At 25.9% G+C, this 22,751-nt stretch overlaps 1 pseudogene; it reads left to right on the top strand.

The window, feature by feature from the left end:
- Positions 1 to 654: 654 nt before the first annotated feature.
- Positions 655 to 4,844, top strand: LOC113550427 (annotated as a pseudogene).
- Positions 4,845 to 22,751: the final 17,907 nt, after the last annotated feature.

Here is a 22,751-nt window from a genome sequence, read left to right as displayed (position 1 = left end):
TCGTTAGTAATAAATTAATAATATTCAAGTTAAATTTAAATTTCATATTTATAACACCTATAAATATATTCATATTAGGTAATTAGGTAATAAATTTATCTATGGTTTATAATAATGTCGATACATTGTTATGTTAAATGTATGACATAATTTTATTGACATAACATATAACTACAGTACAGTCATAATAAAAAAGTTGATGTGTATACTGTATACTATACAGTGTATAGTAAAATAAAATAATAAGTGATGCGTAAGTATTTTAGTATTGTAAAAACTAGAAGAAAAAAAAATGTCTTGCCCCCCTCCCCTCGGAAAAAATTTCTGGTTACAAAACTAAAGGTTCATTTCAGTTTTTGTAAAATTTTTGACTGGCCTATAATAATAAACAAAAAAAATCATCCGCTAATGATTACATTTCAATTACGTTTTTGTTATCTCAATACAAACAGCCTTTTTACATAATTTTATCAGGCGTGAATCCAAAGAGCTATGACCCTCCCCCCACCGGTAGATACTGCCGCACAGGTAAATTTTAGGATGTCTGTTTTTGGCAACCGATAAAATACGATACGCACTAACCTTAAAATTCCCATTTACCGTTAAATTTTTGTTTGTATTAACTGATTATTTTGGAAAATACTGGGAAGTTTAATGGCTCTAAAATATAAATTAGATCCAATTTTCTATCCAAAAACCAGCCTCAAAGTTGAAATGTAAGTTATTATGTACGCATATGCACAAAAAAAAAACACATCATTGTAAAGTCAATACATTTGCTCCGTTTAGAAACTAAATTGTACTTTAATATTTCATATAATATGTAGGTATTACACATTTTAAATCAGGTAGTCGGCAAATCGTACAACTATTATATACTTGTAAATACAATTTCAAGTTATATTACAAATTTAGTTCAGGAAATATAGTAAACCTATTACAGGTGTAACCTATTACACCTATATTATATAGTACAATATATTTATAGAACTATTTTAGATTGAGAGCACCTAATGATGGATGTATTTGATAACTGGTGGATACTAAACGGGCCCCCTAATATGCATATGGATGTACACTATATTAAAATTGATGTAAATTTAGTATTTGATTATATTTAATTTTTGCTTATAGTCAATCATGTTTTTATTAATAATCATGCATTTATTTCAAAATTCGTTATCGAAAAATGTGCCAAGAGGGCAAAAATCATTTGCCCGCCACTACGGAATCGAAAGCTGCACTGAACCATTTAAAATTTTAGAACATATTATCCATCCATGTAAAACATTTTCAAACTTACGTTTTGCGGTTTTCACACTTCACGTTATGAAAAAAGTGAGATAATATTAAAATGTAAACATATAAGAAATTATAGCTTACCACATAAACATAGTTGTGAATAATATTGTTGTATTTTAATATTTTTGTCATTGTTATATCATATTTTCCTTATTTTTTTTTTTTTTGTATATGTGTAGGTATATTATTTTTTTACTATTATAAGAAAATTAAGACTATGCAAGTTCATTTCAGTGGCAGTCAAACTGGGGGGATGAAGGGCATATATCCCCCATAACATTTTTACTTTAATATTTATAACAATTAAATTTATATATACCAATCTATATTGTTAATGTACTAAATTTTATTTTAGTTTTACACCACATTCCCCCCTTCCACCAATGACAAAATTATTTGGTTCATTTAATTGAATTTTAATCAATTTTGTTAACGTGTCAGCTATGACATTTAAAAAAGTGAAAAATATAAGTTGCTAAAAATACTATGTAGTATGTCAATATTACTTTAAATCTAGGACAAATCACGTCATTTAAATATGCTCCGACAATATCGTGTGATGTGGAAAGGATTTTCGGCCAATATAAATCTTCGATTTAATTGCCGGTCGTTCACATTTGAATATTTAAAAAAACATAATTTAATAATGGCATGTAATAATATTAACTAATATTAAAAAAAAAATTGTTTTTGCATATTTTACAATTTTTTACTGCATAGAAATCCTAGCCCTAGTTATTAGTTATTAGAACTAATAAAATTTAGTGTTTTCTAACAAAAATACTATTTTATCAATATTGAAATATGTATAATGATAAATAATTCTCGTTGACCGTCCAATAAAAATATTGCAAACGATAACCACCATTTTATAAAAATTTATAAAACGTTCAAACTTAAATTCTAATCTACCTATCAGAGAATATCTTGGTACAATGCCGCAGCATATTTGCCGTACCGCTACCGTATCGCCGCAACGAATTTCTGCCCGGTCGACTACGCGTCGACATCGGCCAACAACACTCTGTTTTATTATTATTTTTATAAATATGCACGCATTCGACTACATTTTGTCGTATATTTCTGTTACACCCTGTATACATGTATATCATTGTAGAAACTATAAATATATTTGCTTGTAATTTATAAATAATATAATAATATCTTAATTGAAACCTTCTAGATTTAATTAAATTTATTAGACGATAATATTCAGTATATATATATATATATATATGTTAGTATTGTACCAATAAAATTTACTCTGTCTCTACATTTCGGGAAAAAATTGAAATAACAGATTTATTTTTAGACCAAACATAAAACCAAATAAACCATTCAATGTAATCACAAATAACCAGAAGAAAAAAATCAAAATAATCAAATGATGCTAGCAAAAACTATGAGACGATAACTATTTTGTCGACTACGCGTCTACAACGGCATTGAACGTGTTAAAAAATTAGAGTTTCTGAAAATCCTTAAAGAAATGTCACTATATAATGCCAGTCCAGGTGCAGTTTCATCCATCACTTCGTTCGATAGTTTATAAAGTGTTATAACTAGGGCTAGGATTTCTATGCAGTAAAAAATTATAAAATATACATTTCATTTACAATAATATGCAAAATCAATTTTTAAATATTATTTATATTATTATTTATTACATAAATATTACTTTATATTATTACATATTAGTTATTGTTATAACTCTATAATCTTAGCTGTAGTCACTGCTAATACCGATCTTGCTACATCAGAAAGTTTGAAAATAGCTAAAAAAAATCAGATCTCGAGGGTGCAAGGACAGTCGCAGTTGTTACAAATTTGGATCTTATTGATCAAAGTACTATACAGGATACAATAGATCTCCTTTGTGGTAAAAAAATCCAGTAAAACTTGGTATATTGGTGTGGTTAATAGGTTTCAGAAAGATATTAACGAAAATAAGATATTGGAGGAAACACTAAAAAATGAAACAGAATTTTTAAAATCTAATTATCCAGACATTTATAAAAATCATGGAAACCAAAAGTTGGCTAATGTATTGTAGGATATATTAATTAAACATATTCCAATAACCATTCCAACCTTGTACAAAAACTTAAAAGATACAAAAATAAAGCTTGAAGGCGAATTAAAAACATTGAAAATAATCTGATTGTCAATTACAGTTTATATTAGAATTATTGAATGATATTAGTACATCTTACTGCGCAACAGAAAAGATATTTCGGATAAAACGCTTGTTAGTGGTGCAAGAATTTTAGAAACTGATAATGAATTTGTTAAAGAATTTATGAAAATGGATCCATATTACATGGTTTAAGTGATGGTGATATACAATCAAAATTAAAAAATAAAAGTTCATCAATTAATGAAAAAACGTTGGAATTTTTAGTTAGAAAACAATTGGGATATTTCATTGAACCAGCGTTATCATGTGTGGACATTGTGCATGTGGAAATGGTGAAAATGTTTGATTCTATCAAACAAGAACATTTAGACACCCTTAAAGAATTTCCAAAAATAAATATGGATGTATGTATGATAATATAAAGTCAAATATTTGTTTGAATAATGTATTCATTTATTGTTTTTATAATTTTATAAATGGTATAAACAATAACATTTTATATATTTGGATATTTATATTCTCCTAATAAAATAACAGTAACTTTATGCTACATTTTCTATTACAGCACTATAAGTGTAGGTAACATTATTGATAAATATTGTTTCGTAATTGCATTGTTATCACCCCGATAGATAATGCGAATATTGCTAATAATTTTTCTGATCACTCATTCATTTTCAATTTAAATATATTTTAATTAATTGTTATTCTATTAATATAATAATAAATGTAATATTCCAAATTATACATAATAGATATCTCATTTTATTTGAAAACTATTTTCCTCAATTAGCTACCTCTATTAGAATATTATTATTTGTTTGATAACTTTTATGGCCCTTGGTTAATGATTATATATACATATATAATTGCGTTCAAACAAATAAATGTTTATAAAAAAACATAAATAATTTATTTTATTTAGAATTATGCAATTATATTGTACTTTTTGTTACAGGTAAGGAACACCCTGAACAAATTTTTGGAAATCAAGTTAGAAATTATTAAAAAATCTATAAAATCTTACATTAAAACATATCAGGAATCTTTAAATATTACTAACCCAAATTTTTGATCACAATTGATTGGTATGTATGATTCAGATGAAATTCATGTACAAGTAAAATTGCACAAACACATTATAAAAAATTACTTTGTATATATCAAAAATAATTTAAAAAATTTTGTATCAAACCGTATATACCATAAATAAGTATTCTTTATAATAAAAAAATTTGATAAACAATTGAAGACAGATGTACTTATCCCTTTTATCAACATGCCATCTTCTGAAACAACGATTACTGAAAAAGAAGGTGTAGCAAAAAAAAGACAAAGAAGAGAGTTATTATTAAATGCTGTAAATAAAGCTTTAAAATGTTTGGATGAAATACAATGTCAATAAATATACATATTTTTAAAAAAACCTATAATTTATCTATTGTTTTTCATTAAGTAAATTAATTTTATTTTTAAACATCATAGAAGTAGATTGATGTAGACTAATCCATAACAAGAGTTAAATGTAAGGTATATACTATATATTAATCAAATAATGGATTGAATCAACTTAGTAGTTCTTAATAAGTTTATTATTATTATTTTTTTATTGTATCATATAAATAAAATTCTACATAATTATTATTTAAGATATCATATGACTTATGAGTTAAAAAAGTTTTTCATTGTATATTTTATTATAACTAATTATATTATGCAAATATGCAATTTTAAAATAAAGTTTTGATTTTTCACTTAAAACACTATATTTAACTAATGTAGTCAATTAACTATTTGTTATAAAAATCAGTATTTTTCTATATTTTCAACTTTAAGGATAATTTCTAATTGGTAGCATGGATTACGTAAGTATAAGTTCGTTAAAAGTAAAAAAAAATCAAATAAATAGGTACTTTAAACAATAATCAATAAAAACAAAATGAAACGAAAAACAAATTGATACAACTATAATTTTTGAGGAAAACCAATTTTGTTAAAAATTGATAAATGTATTGATTTTACAATGATGTGTGTGTGTTTTATTTTTGTACGCATACATGACACATGATAATTAGTTTAAAATTCTTTGATTTTTAACTTTGAGGGTGTTTTTACATAAAAAAAATTGTATCTAATTTGTCTAAACTTACTTATTGTTTTAAATGTTGTAAAATAAACTTGCGAAGAATATTGTATTAAACTGTCAACGTTTTTCACGAATAAAAATTTAACTAAACATAGGTATCTAATTTAAATTACAACTATACATTTTTGGACGGTTATTTATAACATTATAGATAATATTAGTTCAAAAAGAGCCAAAGTATTTTGAAAAATTATTATCATTTTTTTGTTAAAAGTGCATTATAATATGTAATAGTTTGTTGAAAATTTTAAATAGGTATACGACTATTAACTTTTGAATTACAACAATCAGACAGATTTAGGAAAAAACTGGTTTTGCTATTAAAATAAGCTTTCTTTTTTTGTATTTCTCGATTTTCTTTGAAAAGTACTACAATTTTTTCTTAATTTGATAATAAATTTTCAATCGTAGTTACAAGTATACAACTAACAACTACATGAGTATAATTTTAAGTTAGGTACACAAATCTGGCGCAGGAAATAACAAATACCTACTTCTCATATTATTTATTTCCTTGTCCTGAAGCTGTACGGAAAATTATTAAATGAGAAGAAAAAAAATTTATTATAAACCTACGAAATACTTTTATCGGAGAAATGTATCTATTGCGTGAGTTTAAAATAGAAAACGATAAAATATTGATTTTTTTCTAGTATATTTGAAATTGAAAAACTTGTAAGAGCTAAATTTTGGATTGTGGAAGGGACTTTCACGATAATCCCTAATATACACTTTTATTAGACACTAGTAAGAAAAATTATCTCGAAAATTCTACTACTGGTTTATAGTTTTATGTCAAGTAAAAATCAAAAATATTATGTATATTTATTTCAAGATTTGATCAAAATAACTATGATTATGAACTTAATAATCCAGCATGTATAATTATAGATTTAAAAAAGCAGCAATTAAAGCAATAATTATATAAAATATTTTACTGACCGGTAGTCGGTCTCCACCCTTTTTCTATTAGAATTTAGGGTCAGTAAGTCATAACAACAAACAATATATACCTAGAACTCGAAACAAAGTAGAATGAGGGCTGGCGTTAGTAAATTTTGATGGGAGGGAGTATAAATATATGAATTTACCGACTACATTCTAAAATCTAAAACAAAATTCAAACACAAGTAACATAGAAAATGTTGCTTTCAGATTCTGAAATTCAGAATAATTCAATTATCAGAATAATCCATTTGATTGTGTTATTTTAAAACTAGAATAAATTGTATATATTATAAAATTTAAAGATAAAATTATTATCCAGGCATATTGGAGTTTTATTGATATTTTAATTTTGAAGAAAGTTAGCATTTTAAAATTGTAATCCTTTTGTAGATTTTCAAATTGACATAAATTGCTTCATATAATATAAAATATCAATAAAATACTCCAAAATTCTCTAGATAATAATCTTAATTTTAAATTGTACACTAATTATACGTACATTGTTGATCAACTAACTCTAATTTTAAAAATAATAAATAAAGTGAAATGTATTTACTGAATGCAAAATTTGATATGTTACGCGTGTGTAAAACAGAGTCAACACTTTCACCTAAAATTTTTATGATTTGAGTAATCTTAAAGAATCAAACTAGTTAAATCACTTATTACAAAAATTATAGAGGATATTATTTTTGAGGAAATGATATATCGGTTTTATTTTTTATTGTTATTTGATTTTATATTCGACTTTCAATAAAAAAAGTGAACATTTTCAATAATGTTTTAATTATTTGAAATAATATTTAGACATATCGATATGTCATACCTTCAAAAATATTATTTTCTATCGTTTTTTTAATGGATGATTTCACCTTTAAGATAAGGTACTCAAAAAAAAAAAAAATTTCCATCTACATAAATGCATTTGTCTATGTTGTGCATGGGTTAGAGAGAGAAAACAAACAGTGCACTAACATCCTTTTAACAATTTATTTGATATTACAAAGTAAAACAATAAAATACAAATTTTAATATAAGGTATATTCTATACAAATACGACAACTAAAACTTTATAAATCAAATTTGAAACTATCTTTCTTTAATAGGTTTCGACGAATTGAAACTTTCTGTAGTTTGCGGTTGTACCTATAAATAGATTATCCGCAACGTAGAAAAAAGTTATAAAACATACGTAGTTTACACAACATAAGTTGATGACGGTGTATAAATAATAAAATGTTAAAAAGGGAATATTCAATATTTATATTTTATATGTTTGGTTAGGTCTTAGGTATGTTGCTGACTAACAGCAGGTAAATAGTAATCTATATAAATTTTTTTGATAACCTATTTTGTTATATTTTAAGTTATTATTATCTATTATATTATAATATTGTAATATAATAAATTGGGAAATCACATAATATACACATCAATTTTAAATTTTTATCTGACATCGAGATTGATTGTTAATTTACATTTTATATATTAGCATAGTTATGTTTATAAGTATATTTGTTTTCGTACTAATCATAAGTTCATAACCAGTTTCAAATGACTATAATATACCATTAAGATCCACTTGAATAAATAGTTTATGGTAAAAAACTAAACAAGGTATTTAGTTATTTATAAAAATGTATACTTTGAGTCTATTTATTTTGTTTTCACAAATATACAAATATGAAGCCTCTAAGGAAGCGAATATTTAAATGTTACAAAACGTTTTTGTTTCATATACGTGAACCTATATTAATATCTACGAGTAATATGTTGAAGGCTTCAAGTGTAATAAATTAGACCTTATTGTATAAATATTATTCATATAACATAACCGTTGTTTATGTACTACTATAAATTTATAAATTTACAGCGTTATTAAAATTTAAAATCACAATATTTTATCAACACAGTTTTTCTATCTGAATCTAAATATGTATAATTTATATACGACTGTTTATTACGAATGTTTCACTATTATGCAATGGGTAAATAAATATAACGTACAAAATTACATATTATAATTTAATACAGAAAAATATAAATTATATGCAAGTTGATGACTTACTTTGGAAGGTTGTGGTTTTTTGTTTAATATTTACATGTAGGTAATGAACTAAAATTAATAGGTCAACATTAGAGCTTCCACCGCAATAACAATAAATACGAGTTTACCGTCAACCTAAACATAAATTATATATTAATAAATATACCGAATGTATGAATGTATTATTTTTGTTTTAGTTTCATTTTCTTAAAGTTATTATTATTTAAATTTTATTTTAGGGACATCATACCGAAATCGACTGAAAAATTCACTATATTATACAATAGTAGATATTTATACATAAATAATGTGATTCATCAAGCATGCTTATTGCTCACCTATTTTTTTTTTAATAATGGATTTATTATAATTCTGAGTTTTAGAAAATATATGTATAAAAATATAAAGAACCATACTTATGTTTTTGATATCATTTAAAAAGCGCCCTGTGGTAATAAAATCCTTTTTAAGAATGTTAACCGCTATTTTTAATTATAAATTATTAAACATATATTTTTTTAAATTTAAATGATTAATTTTTAAGTTATTTAACTTTCAGTAATTAGCTTCTAAGAATAATATTATGACTATAAACTATAGACCTATAGTAAAAAGGTTTTATGTGAGCTATGATTATTTTAAAATTATGATAATACTGTTAATTGATATCAATATATTAATATTTTATAGTTTTTAAAAATGTCTGGCCATAATATTAAACTAAATAGATCATAATATATTTGGTATTTATGTTAAAGTATTATATTTTATATTTTTAGTACTTAAATACAATTTAATTACTCAAAAACTACTCGTATTATTTATGTTACATTTTCAAATAAAATCATCTACTTAACAAATTACAGTTGAAGTAGTGGTTATCATTTGAAAAAAAAAATTTTCTACAACCAAGGGATAGTCTTTAAATATAATAGTTTAAAAATTTAATTATTTTAAATATGACCCTTACCTAGGTAGATGGTTCCACAAACTTTATTGACTATTTAATTTAGTATCATCCGTTAGTAAATATTGACAATATTGTATCCCATTACGCGGTAAGATATTGAGAGGTAATGACCACTGCAGGGCATCAAGAAAACACATGCTATAAAATTATACATCACCTATATAGATATCGCTATATTAGTATTTTTATATTGTAACTTTTATGCGTATTATTAATACTGAATCATAACTTCGTATAAAGAGAAACAGAATTTTATTTTATAAATATTTCCGAGCACTTTATACTTATTAGCCATTTAGATATCGTTTTCGATAATATAATATTATTATACAATTTTGAAGTAGTTTGAATGATGTCTATCCAGTATATATTTTACTGGAATCCATTTATAGGATCTATCATCCGTCTATAGAAAAGCTTGTAAAAACCTCACAGGAGCATACGAATGATAATATTATATAAATGTATTACTAACACACAAAAGATTCCCTTAAACCCTTCAAACAATATTATGATGACCGACCCTGTGGGAGCAAAAAAGGTACAATAATGTTGGATTTGCTAGGCTCAGCTAGAGCTTAACGTGACATTTCTCAAAATGGTTTCCGTCTGCCCTTTGCTCGAAAATAATAAGAAAAGGATTTGGCAATTTTTTCCTCAGAATTCATTCTGCTACAAGCTCGAAGAAATAACGCAAAAAGTTTCTTCATATCTAAGTAATGTCTTGAAACTCAAAACCCGTTTACCGCTAAAGAATGTTATAAATAATATTAAATGTATCGTAAAAAAATACGTTTATCAAATTTAATTCATTTTATTATATTATATTATGAATGTTACAGGACAAATACTTTGGAAATCAATTTAAGTGGAAAATGCATTCTGTTTATATGTGCATAGTTAACCACACAATAGATATTAATAGCAAAATAACAATTTACTGAAGTATAACATAATTTTATGCAATGCGTTTTTTACAAAATAAATAAATTTAAGTCTTTAAAAGTACCTAATCAGATTGTTACCCTCAGTCTACGAACGTGTAATTGCAGCATTTTACCTTTTTACTGTGTGAAGGTTTTTGTTGAAATTACTGGAAGAAAATCAGTTTTATTTAAAGTATAGCAATTTACTTTTAAATATTATTGCAAACATTTAATTTAATTTATAGTGTTTCTCAGAAAAAAAAGAGTTTTCGCTCGTTCGTTGACATAATAATATATTAATATTCTGTCGCGTCGCAGTTGTTTTATATTGATATTATATTTTACCGAGAATATTATTTTAAAAACGACACATAAACCGTCCAAATGGTTCCATTCACGACATTTATGGGACATGGGTTAATGGTTGTTAAGATTGTTTACGTTTTTAACGAATTTCTGTATTTGTGAAATACGTTAGGTAAATTCAATATCATATACCTAAGCAAAACAACAAATGGATTTTTGAGAGTAATTCGTTTAGTCTTTACATATACGTATGTCCGCAAAAACAAGGTGCACTTTATCGCTGTAAATATTTTTCAATTTTGCTTGCTAAACGTTAAACTAGACTAATGAATTATAAATTCCTATGACTTACAATTTTTTTAACTCATGTATTTTGCACAACATAACTTCATTTTTTTAATAACAACCTATATTTGAATATAATTTTCGAATTAATCAATTTTTTTTAGTAATTTTTATCCGTCAACTTATATTCTAATCTCAAAATTGACGAAATTTTAATATTAATAATTTTTAAAAAAATATATTAAATTTGAATTTTTTTTTAGTTGTACGTATTTTTTTGTTCTAAGCACCATCTGATTTATAATATACATTTATTATTAAAGTAATAAATTATGTTATTTCATAAAGTATAATAATAAAATAAAATAATAGATAATTCATAAATAATAAATAATAATTTATTATTTTAATAATAAATGTGTAATATATCATTTTATGGTGCTTACTAGAACGAATAAATACGTAAAAACAAAAAAAATAAATGTAATAAATTTTTTTTAAATTATACTTAGGTTTAATTTCGTCAATTTTGGGATTAGAATCAAGTTGACAGATCAAAATTACTTAAAACAATTTGATTAATTCGAAACTGATATAAAAACTGAGGGTTAAAAAAGTAAAGTTGTGTTGCCGTTCATCCGTATACGCAAAATACATGAGTTAAACAAATTTTAAGTCTTAAAAACTTATGATTATGATCCATTAATCTAGTTCAACGTCCCACAAACAGAATCGAAAATTATTTACAGGGTAATAAATGTACGCTGTTTCTGAGGACAACCCACAGTAATACAGTATGTTCAATCATATAAAGATATGTACGAATATATGATTATAAAATATTTAATATTTAAAGATTAATTAAATTTAAATAATTTAACAAATGATGTTTTAAACACAAAAACAAAAAATGATTATAATAGACTATAATACAGTCAACTCCGCTTTATTGGTACACTTCAGTATATAATATGATAAAATGTCTATAAGACTATAAAAACATACTATATTCAATTATACTAAATCAAGGTACCAAATTAAATAAATATTTTTTCATTTATCTCACCAATTTTATAGCAATTATCAAAAATCAATGCATTCAATTTTTTACGTTTCGCCAGTCTTCAATAAATATTTACTATACCTATAACCTATCTCAACTACACCTTTTCCAATAATGGTTATAAATTATAATACAATATAATAGTTTATTTAAATTTTTTATTTAAAACCAAATTTATACATTTAAAATCTGTATTTACATGTCATACAATAATAAGTAAATTGGATGAGATTTAAATTGCGGGAAAGGAATGTCACCAAATGGTGGCATTACATACTATGATTTCGTTATAATATAAATTCAAATAAATTTTTCTGTGCCATTTCTTATTACCATTTATAATTTACGCTGTGATGATCAATGGTAATTTCTTAGACTATTTAATTGGTACAATTTGCAAAAATGCTAAAAATTAATGTAAATTATTAGTAATAACATAAAATTTCAGATTTACAGTGTTTACTATTAATTGTTTGTATAAACTGTCATAAACTTTGATTAAAAATCTATATAAGCGTTATAATAGAAAATTAAAAAAAATCTAAATTTTTGACTTTAAAAATGGTCTTTGTAGCAAATCGGATCTAATAGATATTTTTTTGGGGGGGGAGGGGGTTGAGAAGTAATAAATAGTCATGAAAAATTGAAATTAAATTTGTATGGAAAACCTTGGAATATTTAAATTTAACAAATTTAACGACCTACAGTTTCTTAATGTCAAGCTGTCAAGTCACACTCGAAATATGTCACATTGATACGACAGCAGAACATTATACTCTGGAAAATCAATACGAAATAAAGCTTAATAAATTAATGAATACTTAAATGAAAAACGACAATTTTCGTATTGATACATTTTTATTGAATATTACATTAAACATAATAGTAAACCGTGATAGTTAATAATGGGGAGAAGGGGGGGGGGGTAAATGGCTTGGTATGTTGTTCGATGTTTCACCTATAATTGTTGTTTCTACGGCTTGTCCTGGGAAGACAAAAGTCGGGCGACATTTTTCGGTCACACAATCGTTAATACCGTGTATATCAGTGCATCATATTAATAATATATGTGCTAATGTGCTATGCATAGACGAAGAGGCTATTCGTACTGCATAATACAGTAACTGCTGTTTTACCCTGTTTAGAAACGTTTACCATAATATTATATGGTTATTAATTATTATTATATAAAATTAAAAAGCAAAGTAAAAAGACCATCTAAAGAAACATTAGAAAAGGAAAATTTTTTACGGGAGCAGACAAACAAATATATAAATAAGCAAATTTGGAGATTTGACTTTTTAAAATCTGTATCATTTAAATTTTTACCAGCCACTATTTAATTATTAACATTATTATATTACATATAATCACTATTATTATTTTAAAAACATTATTATTATTATTAAAAACAATGTAAGCAATCAATATATATATCAATAATAGGCTTGAACAACCAAACAATATTAGTCGGACTCAACTACGATAACTCACAAGTATTTACGGGACTCAGTTCAATGTCAGCCGGATCAATATCTTCCTGTCCTATTCTGATTACCTATATAAATCAACTATAAATCATTATCATTATTTACTTGTCTATAGGTAACCTATTTAAAGACACAGATGGGTACCTACAACAAATATTATTTATTATTATTTGTTGAAATTTCGTACTCATAGCTGATAATACATATATTTTTTATCTATGGCCGTACTGCTAATATAAATAATATATAATAAGTATCTTTTTATTAAGCTGGCGAACTGCGTATAATATTTGTTTATACAGTTATACTTATAGCAGAAAGTTCTAGAAAAAAAAATGTGCTTATAGTTTTATTCTGTCCGTATACGCGTATGGATTTAGTAGGCCTGCGCTGCTACTATATAGGAAGTGTGTAAGTATCTACATTATAGTATAATAGATGTCATAGTCGAATGTTGGATGACAAGTGCAATGTATAGGTACTCGTAAATCGTAATGCGAGTACGGGACGTAGTTATAACATTCTGATAACGGATTTATGGACAGATGTCCAAAGCGGTTTTCGCCACAAACACAATATATTTATACACATCTCCGAATTACATTGTGTATACATACATCTCTCTTTCTATATATATATATACATACACCTATATGCCACTCGCATTCGTATATAAGTATATATATATACATATATGTTTTGAAGCCGTCACGCTGGCGCCCGCAACACAAGCAATACAACGGGAAAAAAAAAACGAAAACCGTATACAATTTATTATATATATGTTCTCGTACTAATGGGATCAATAGCGCGTATTATCAATATTGATCTCCTGTAATAACGCGTCGACGACGTGAACGCGTATACAGAAGACAAAGAGATGACTCGAAAAACACACAGACGATCTGCGTGGGAGAAAATATTACACGCGGTTCGGAAAGTTTTAATTTTCTCCGAACCTTGAGACCTGCTCGTTTTATAACAACGTGATATTATATTACGCCATAATATAGTATAGCTATTGTTTATAGTAGATAGGTACGAACCTACTACACACCCATAATACATAAGTCCACTGTATATTTTGTATTCGAATCGTTGTGCCGAAACGCGTATATACGTTTTACCGAATAAAATTATGCATTGTAATCGAAGACTTTTCGTCTTTTAATATTAGCTCATATAAGTTATATTGTTCCGAATACGAAATAGATTAAAACTCGAAATATCATACTAAATACACTGTAATAAGTGTATATCGTGGTTTGAAAATCTCGAAGTTTGCCCTCATCATTCGTTTTGTTTATCTATTTTGTTTCACGTCACGCTTGTGTTTTTTATTGACACCTACGAATGTTAATAGTCATGTATTGATATAACATATAACTTAAAAATGAAAACAATCAAATCAACGATTGTTCACCGTTGGATAAATCGCGAAAGTCGACTATCCGTAATTAGAAGTCACGTGTGATGGCTCATTCGCTTAATCAATTTTATCTGCAAACTCAAACGCTTAAGATAATTGCAAACGGACCGTAACGGCTAAGTACACCTATTTTCAATCCAACTGCAGTACCGATCGATTTAGAAAAATACGAAAAGAATTAAAACAACTTTTCCAGTTCTTGGTCTGAACTTGGAAATGTGTGGATGCTCGAATAAGTGAGAAATGACAATGAATCAATGTATTAGCACTAGAAAAAAAATGTATAAGTGCTGTAATATGGTGGTGAGAGATATGGTGGATATAGGATATTGCCAAGAGACAAGAGGGGTATATACGTTGGCAAGCATATCATTTATCCAAGAGAGCGAAGTTGTAAACGTACCATCACCATCGCCACTGTTCCTAAAAAATGTGGAGGGTTAATTTATTAGTAAGTGCACTCACATATTTATAAAACTGTAATTTTTTAAATAAAAAATGGCGGTAAATAAAAATGTGCTAAATAAATATTTAAATAATTGTTATGTAGGACCTTAGAAATATAAGGTATTTATAATCTATTGTGACACATAAACTAACAATAATTAAGCCAAACGAAGCACTAGACCTGATCTCGAAAAAAATCCAAGAAATATTCAGCTTTTTAAAACTAACTATAAATTATACAACTTAATTTAATAACCTTTTCATTTTTTGTAATTTCACTCTGTAAAATTTTTCCCTCTAGTCTTTTCACTGTAAAATTTATAAAAAATTATAGTAAATTCTTTCACCATGTAAATACATTTTAACTATTATAAGCCAATAATAACAATAATAATAATAAACCACTAAACCAGTTGGTTTATAAATTTAAACAATAATCAAAATAAAATATTTGAAGTCTGTAACAGTCGAACCTTGAACAAAGACTATAAGCTAATGACACCTAAATGCATATATTCATGAGTAGCGAGTAGTGCACTAGTGCTAATGTGCAACTATATAGTAAATACTTAGTAATGGGTTTTGCTGATATAAAAATAAAGTAATGCAATATTAAATAATACAAATCTAGCTAGGCAAGTGGATAACGCTCTGCTGTACTTGTACATTAGGTGTCGAGTGGGTCACTGTTATGGATCTGTTAAATTTGAATTAAACGATTTATCGTTGTATACGAAAAATGATTCTGAGCGAAGACGGTCTGTCAGAGTGTCAGCCTTATCACTAAGTATATTTTATGACGTGTTAAAGTCATTTATTTTACTTTTAGTGTTCTGGAAAGTTGATATAATTTTTACCGAAAATATTTCATTTATTAATATTAAATATAAATATAATAATGTTTAAATATTATTTAATATTATAATATAATTATTTATATTATATTATATTAACTTATATATAACTATCTATTTAATAATATGTTTCTGTTAATACAGTAAAATAACAAAAGTATGTTTATAGTGTAAAATATAAATAGATAATAATATCTTAAAATAAATAAAAAATTTCATGGCATAAAGTAAAATTAAGATTAATATAAAGAGGCGTAGAATAGAAGAGGTTGGCAACCACTGAATTAGAGACTCTGGGATTTGGGGAAAAACTTGCAAATAATTTGTTATAAAAAAATGTATTAACCGTTTATAATTTTTTTAATATGATTATCTACCTTTAATATTTTAAAACTTTTAATTAAGTTAATTTTATATTTATAATTATGTTATACCTTAAATTCGTCCACGATTTTGAATAATTAATTCTATTAAAATTATAAACATATTTTATTGATTATAATAAAAAGTAATAATAAGTAATATTCATTTAATAATAGTATGATATCCTATTGATGTTATCAAGATAAGGAACTTTCAAACTTTGAGAAAAGTTTTGTGTTTTATAAACAATAGTATTTAATTAAAAATGTATCGCCTACATTTTATTTTGTAAAAATGCATATTATGTTTTTATAAAAAAAATTGACGTTAACCATTACATCACAATACTGTGGCTATCAATCTATCATAATTTATTCATTATATTATATTTTACTACACGCTGAAAATTATTCGCAAACAGAACACGCCCTTGCAGTGTCGTCTATATCATATTATTAAACTGCTTTGCGAGAAATCACTCTGTTTGTGATATCCTCCTCCAGAATTTGTTAATATTTACCCGAACAAAGTTTAACCTTTGCAAGTGCTTCAATATATCGTAAACTAATTCACACATCAGCATCACCATTGTGAGTGAGTATATATTAAACTATAATACAAACAATTCAGACTTCAAGACTTGGGTATTTAAATTTTCAGTAGTATATTGGATTGCGAATAACCAACGGTTTCAAAATGAAACTATTCTTGTTGTCACATCTATTATTATTATTATTATTATTATTATTATTATTATTATTTTTATTTTATTATTTACAACACCATTCCTAAACTAGTGATTGATGCGAATATGTTTTACGAATAAAGTATAATATACAAATCCGGTAAATCATGACATCGATTTCGGTTTAATAATTATCAATAGATCAAAAATAATCAAATAATAACATAACGATAGGTATCATAGATGAACATCGTTTATTTTATCGTTATTACAATGTAAAAAATTATTATAATCACACTATATCATATTTTTTAATTTATGTATACCATATATGTATAGGCATCAATGTCATATAAGGTCGAAATTCTAGGAAGAGGATTTATAACCCATAATAAATTTAAATGCTTCACGTTGGAAATATAATGTTACAATGAAGTATGTTTTACGTCAACAAATTTTCAATTTTAACTTAAATCTTTATTGATAAAATATCAATATTATGATTTATTACAATGGCCTTATAGTAATTAAAAATAAGATTTCTTATAATTTTTTAAATGTGTCGATTTAAGGTTGATGTGAAATATATTAGACTAGGGCAAATGTCCAAGTTGACCCCCCCACAATGACTCCACAACGGTTCCTTACCACGTTAAAGATACATAGTTGATTTCAAATGCATTTTAAAAAATATTGTATTTCATACTCGAATAGGAAAAATAAAACGACAAAATGATTAAATAAAAATTAATTAATTTAGTTGAAAGTCTAGAAGTCCAAGAATATACCTGACACGTACGTATCTGGTGTGCTACGAATTAATGCCTTCATCAGTAAAGCATTTTTTTAATTAGATTACCTAACCTAATCCATGTTTTATGTAGTATCAAAACAATAAATCAGTTCACATCAATAATTTTAAAAATTAATTGAGAAAATTTTTTCAGTCCTTCGTTTTATTTATACATATAGGTACTATTTATACTAATATAATTTTTATGAGTAATCAACCAGTTTGTTTTTAGCGTTTACCTGTTGCGTATTACATGGGTATTTTTAATTGTGATTTTGAATACTGTGTGCTGACCCATTAATTTGAATTTATATTTAAATAGTAAAATATATAAATTATATTAAATTTGCTACTTCTGCTGCTCAATGAAAACTATATAACTGTTTTATTTTATTAATACTGAACTAGGTTTTTTGTATTTTCCAGGGGTGTTCCCATAGGGTATACTACATATACGCCATATATTCTCAAGATTTTTTTTTAATATTATGGATATACTGCGTATGCTTTCAATCTCAATTTTTTTCCATATAATTGACACGCTCTTTACCGGCATTACTCCTATAGATCATAAGAAAAATAATCTTATTGTATTAAATGTTTATATTTGATGATATAGTATACTCTCAAAAAAAAATAAACGGGAACACCACTGGACTGCTTGACTGAACTTTCTGATACGGTGATAACGTATTTTTATAGTTGGTATTATAATTATTAATAAGTGTATATAACAAATTTAATTTAATTAATGAATACTTATAAGTTATTACAAATATTAATTATCAACTATTATATAATACGGAGTAAAATTATATTATCCAAAAATGATACACATACCTCTTTTCCATTAACCATACATATTATTGCTTGTTAATGTAGTTGAAATGAAATCATTGCTCAATGTTTGGTTGTACAGTGGCGTATCGAGAGGGGCACAGGGGCAATGGCCTCCTTCATTGGCCGTATTCGCTATTTTTTTTTTTTTAAATTTATATTTTTTATTTGCCTAAAATATACATGAACGCATACAATCTGTGCGCTTTGTTGATTGCAACACAGCCGCCGGAGACCTAAATGGTTTTATTTATTGTGAACCTGGTTGGGTGGCCGGTGACCTAAGCCGAATTATTTTTTAGAGACCGCTTGAGTCGATGGCTACCAAATTCAACATTATATTAAATGGAATTTATTTTAATAAAATAGAAAAATATAGTTTTTACCGTGGCGTAAACCACAAATAGTAGATAGTTTTGAAAAAAAAAAGATTAAAATATAAATTATGTAAAAATAGTGTGGCCTTCCACGCTCTGAAATGACTTGGGTCACCGGCGGCATGTGGTGCTATATGACAGCCAACGTTTTAAAAGAAATTTTGGATATGCTACTGAGGTAGTCAGGTTGGATATTATATACATAATAAAAGATTGCGTTGTCAACTACTATTTTTCAGATTAAGTGCATAGTTTATACAACAAATTCCAAACAATATAAATTTATTTATTCGTGATAATTTTTCTCGAGTTAATAAGTTACAGTTTTTAAAATCTATTTATCTATAGATCATAGCTCATAGTTCTAACTTTTAAGCTTATAATTTAAAAATTATGAATACTGAGAACACTCGGGTTTAACTGTTATTTTGATTTTTAATTGATGGCAGGTTATTTATTTTATATTGTAGCTGAAGAATTTGTACGAGAATATTATTAATTTCTAGTATTTAATATTAATTAATTACAAAATTAGGTTTTCAGTTGATCGTACAATATAGCTAGGAATAATTATCAAATAAAAATTGGAATATAGAGTTCATTTTATATAATTAAAAAAAAAAATGTTGTCTGGCTGAATTAAGAATAATTAGTTACGTTATTTGCGTAAAACAATTGACAACCCACGTGTTATTCAATCATTCAATTAATATTTTTTTCTTAAACTATTATTTCGATATTATCCTTTGACTCAGTTTACTTAGAATTAGAATTATTTACGTTTACGTTAATAATATAATTGTTCAAAATAGATGCAAGGCACATATTCAGCAAAAAAATTAATTTTGTTTGGCTGAAAAAATGTGTTTATTGTAGAAAAATAAAATCGTTTAAACAACTTTACCACTGTTCATGTGGCATAGTATGTCATAAGAAATTCCATATTAAATTTGTTCAAATGGAAAAAACAAATAATAACTCAGTCGTCCAAAGTTCCATCCAGCATGACACCATAGAAGACAAAGACGATTTGGTAATTATAGAAAAAGATTAAAATCTGACAAACCAAGTACAAAATACCGGCTTAGTTATAAGCATATTACAGATAAAACCATGATTCATATAATTATAATAATAATATGAGCATAATTGAACATACTAATACTTAAAATTTGCATCAATCATTAATTGTGGACACCTAGTATCCCTTTTAATTTTCTATTGTCCATGTCTTAAATAAAATGGATATTTATAGTTGATCTGTAAATTTATGATTAAATTTTTTTACGATGTAATACTCAACATTAATAAAATATGTACAAGCTGTTTCCATGCACTTTGTTACCAGTACAAAATGCAGCCGTGTTAAGTTTTCTTATAATGCTAACAATGCGAACATTTAGCATAAGGATAAAAACTAATTTTGGTTTTCTGATTTGGTGTATAGATGATATTTGTATATTTATAGGTATACAATTTATACAATTTAGACGTTTATTTTAATTAGTAGATAACTCAGAGGTTTTTTAACTTAAGATTTTCATTTCATATTTATATATTCAGATAATGCAAGATAATATTTATCATTATTTAGTATCATAATTTTGTATAAAAACAATATAATGTATATTTGCGGTAACGCCCCACGTAACATAAATAAGATAGAGCAATTGAAGGGACTATTTTAAGACATACTCATAGAGATTTTAATTTAAATATATTCATAAGTTTTTAAAATTAACTTGATATTACTATGTAAAATATTCACTATTTTTAAAATTAATTTTGTGAAAATAATCTTTAAGAAGTGGCTTATAATAAGCTTTCAGTTGAAAATCTGCTTTTAAGATTAATAACAATTGTATCATAGTTTATTAAGTGGCTAATCATGGAACAATAAAAATATTAAATAACTTTAATATAATTTAAAATTGCGCTATCCATTTATTAGTAGGTACATTTAAAAGTAGTCTAGCCGCAAGTATACTTTGTATAGGTAGTGAACCACCTCTCTCATTGCGGAGAAAAATACTCGAAATCAAATATATGATAAAAATAGCTAAATCCAAACAGGAAGAAAATCCTGTGTACAATATAATCATAAAAAAAAAACTTCCAGTAAAGCTGGCAAGTATATCTCATCATCTTACGCCATAATAAGAAAGACTCCAAGAATTTATAATAAAAAACGAAACTTCAATCAATAATACAATGTACTGAAATAAATGTACTTCCTTGGCGATTTAATAAAGATAAAGTAGACTTAAGTCTATCGTACCACAATAAAAACATATATTAAAGCCTTCATTACGAACTACTGCATCGTACTTGGAACGCGAACACATAATATATACTGACGCGTCGAAAATCGAACAGAAGACCGGGTTAGCCGTGATATCTGATGTTAAAAATATACAATTACAAACCAATAATATATTATGTAGTATTTTTACCGCAGAAGCCTTATGGCAATCTAAAGTATACATTACACCTAATAATGTCAGATTCTTTAAGCACTCTAATCAGCATTTATAATTTAAACATAGCACAACCAATTATTATCTATTAAATAATAATCAATGAACTTCATGACCGTAAAAATAATATTTCTTTTGCATGGATCCTAGAACATATCGGTATAATAGGGAACAAAAAAGCTGACTTAAATCTAAAAAAATTACAGATTACAGTTACCTCTGTCTTTGAAATGTGTCTCCACATATCAAACCAAGACTTTAGAAATACAATTATCTGGATAAATAGTAAGACTTCTGGACAAATTTCAGCAATGACAAGAGAAATCAAGCAAATAATATTACCATTGCCCAAACTATACGAGATGTCCAAAAAAGACAAGTTTATTTTTTACCACCTCCAAATAGGCCACACCAACTAGACACACAGCCACCTCGTGGCAAAAGAAGACTCAATCTCCATAGCCTACTCGCGGAACACTCATTATGGTACATACTCCTAGAATGCCACCAGTTCAATAAAGTACGCATCAAACAGGAACAACCGAATACCCTAAATGAGATACTTCCATGCATTCCCGAGTAATGAATTTTATCAACAAAACTGAGCTTGTTTATCTAATTTAATAATATTACCTATAAGAAAACAATGTACAGTATGTATAATAGTAATTTAATATAATTTAATGCAATATAAGTGGCGGCTCGTACGTAGATGCACAAATGCAAGCGCACCACATGCCATTTTATCAAAATAATATTTTTATTTTTTTTAGAAATTAATCGTTATAAACTGTTCATTAAAATTATTGGGGTGCTAAAAAAAAAATTATTCAAAAATATTTTTTGGTAAAGTATTACTATATGTCTTG

Source organism: Rhopalosiphum maidis, chromosome 1 (assembly GCF_003676215.2).
Source record: "Rhopalosiphum maidis isolate BTI-1 chromosome 1, ASM367621v3, whole genome shotgun sequence".
In the NCBI taxonomy this organism is placed as follows: Eukaryota; Metazoa; Arthropoda; class Insecta; order Hemiptera; family Aphididae; genus Rhopalosiphum; species Rhopalosiphum maidis.
The sequence above is the reverse complement of the archived record's forward strand: the minus strand, read 5'-3'. Positions and strand labels throughout refer to the sequence as shown.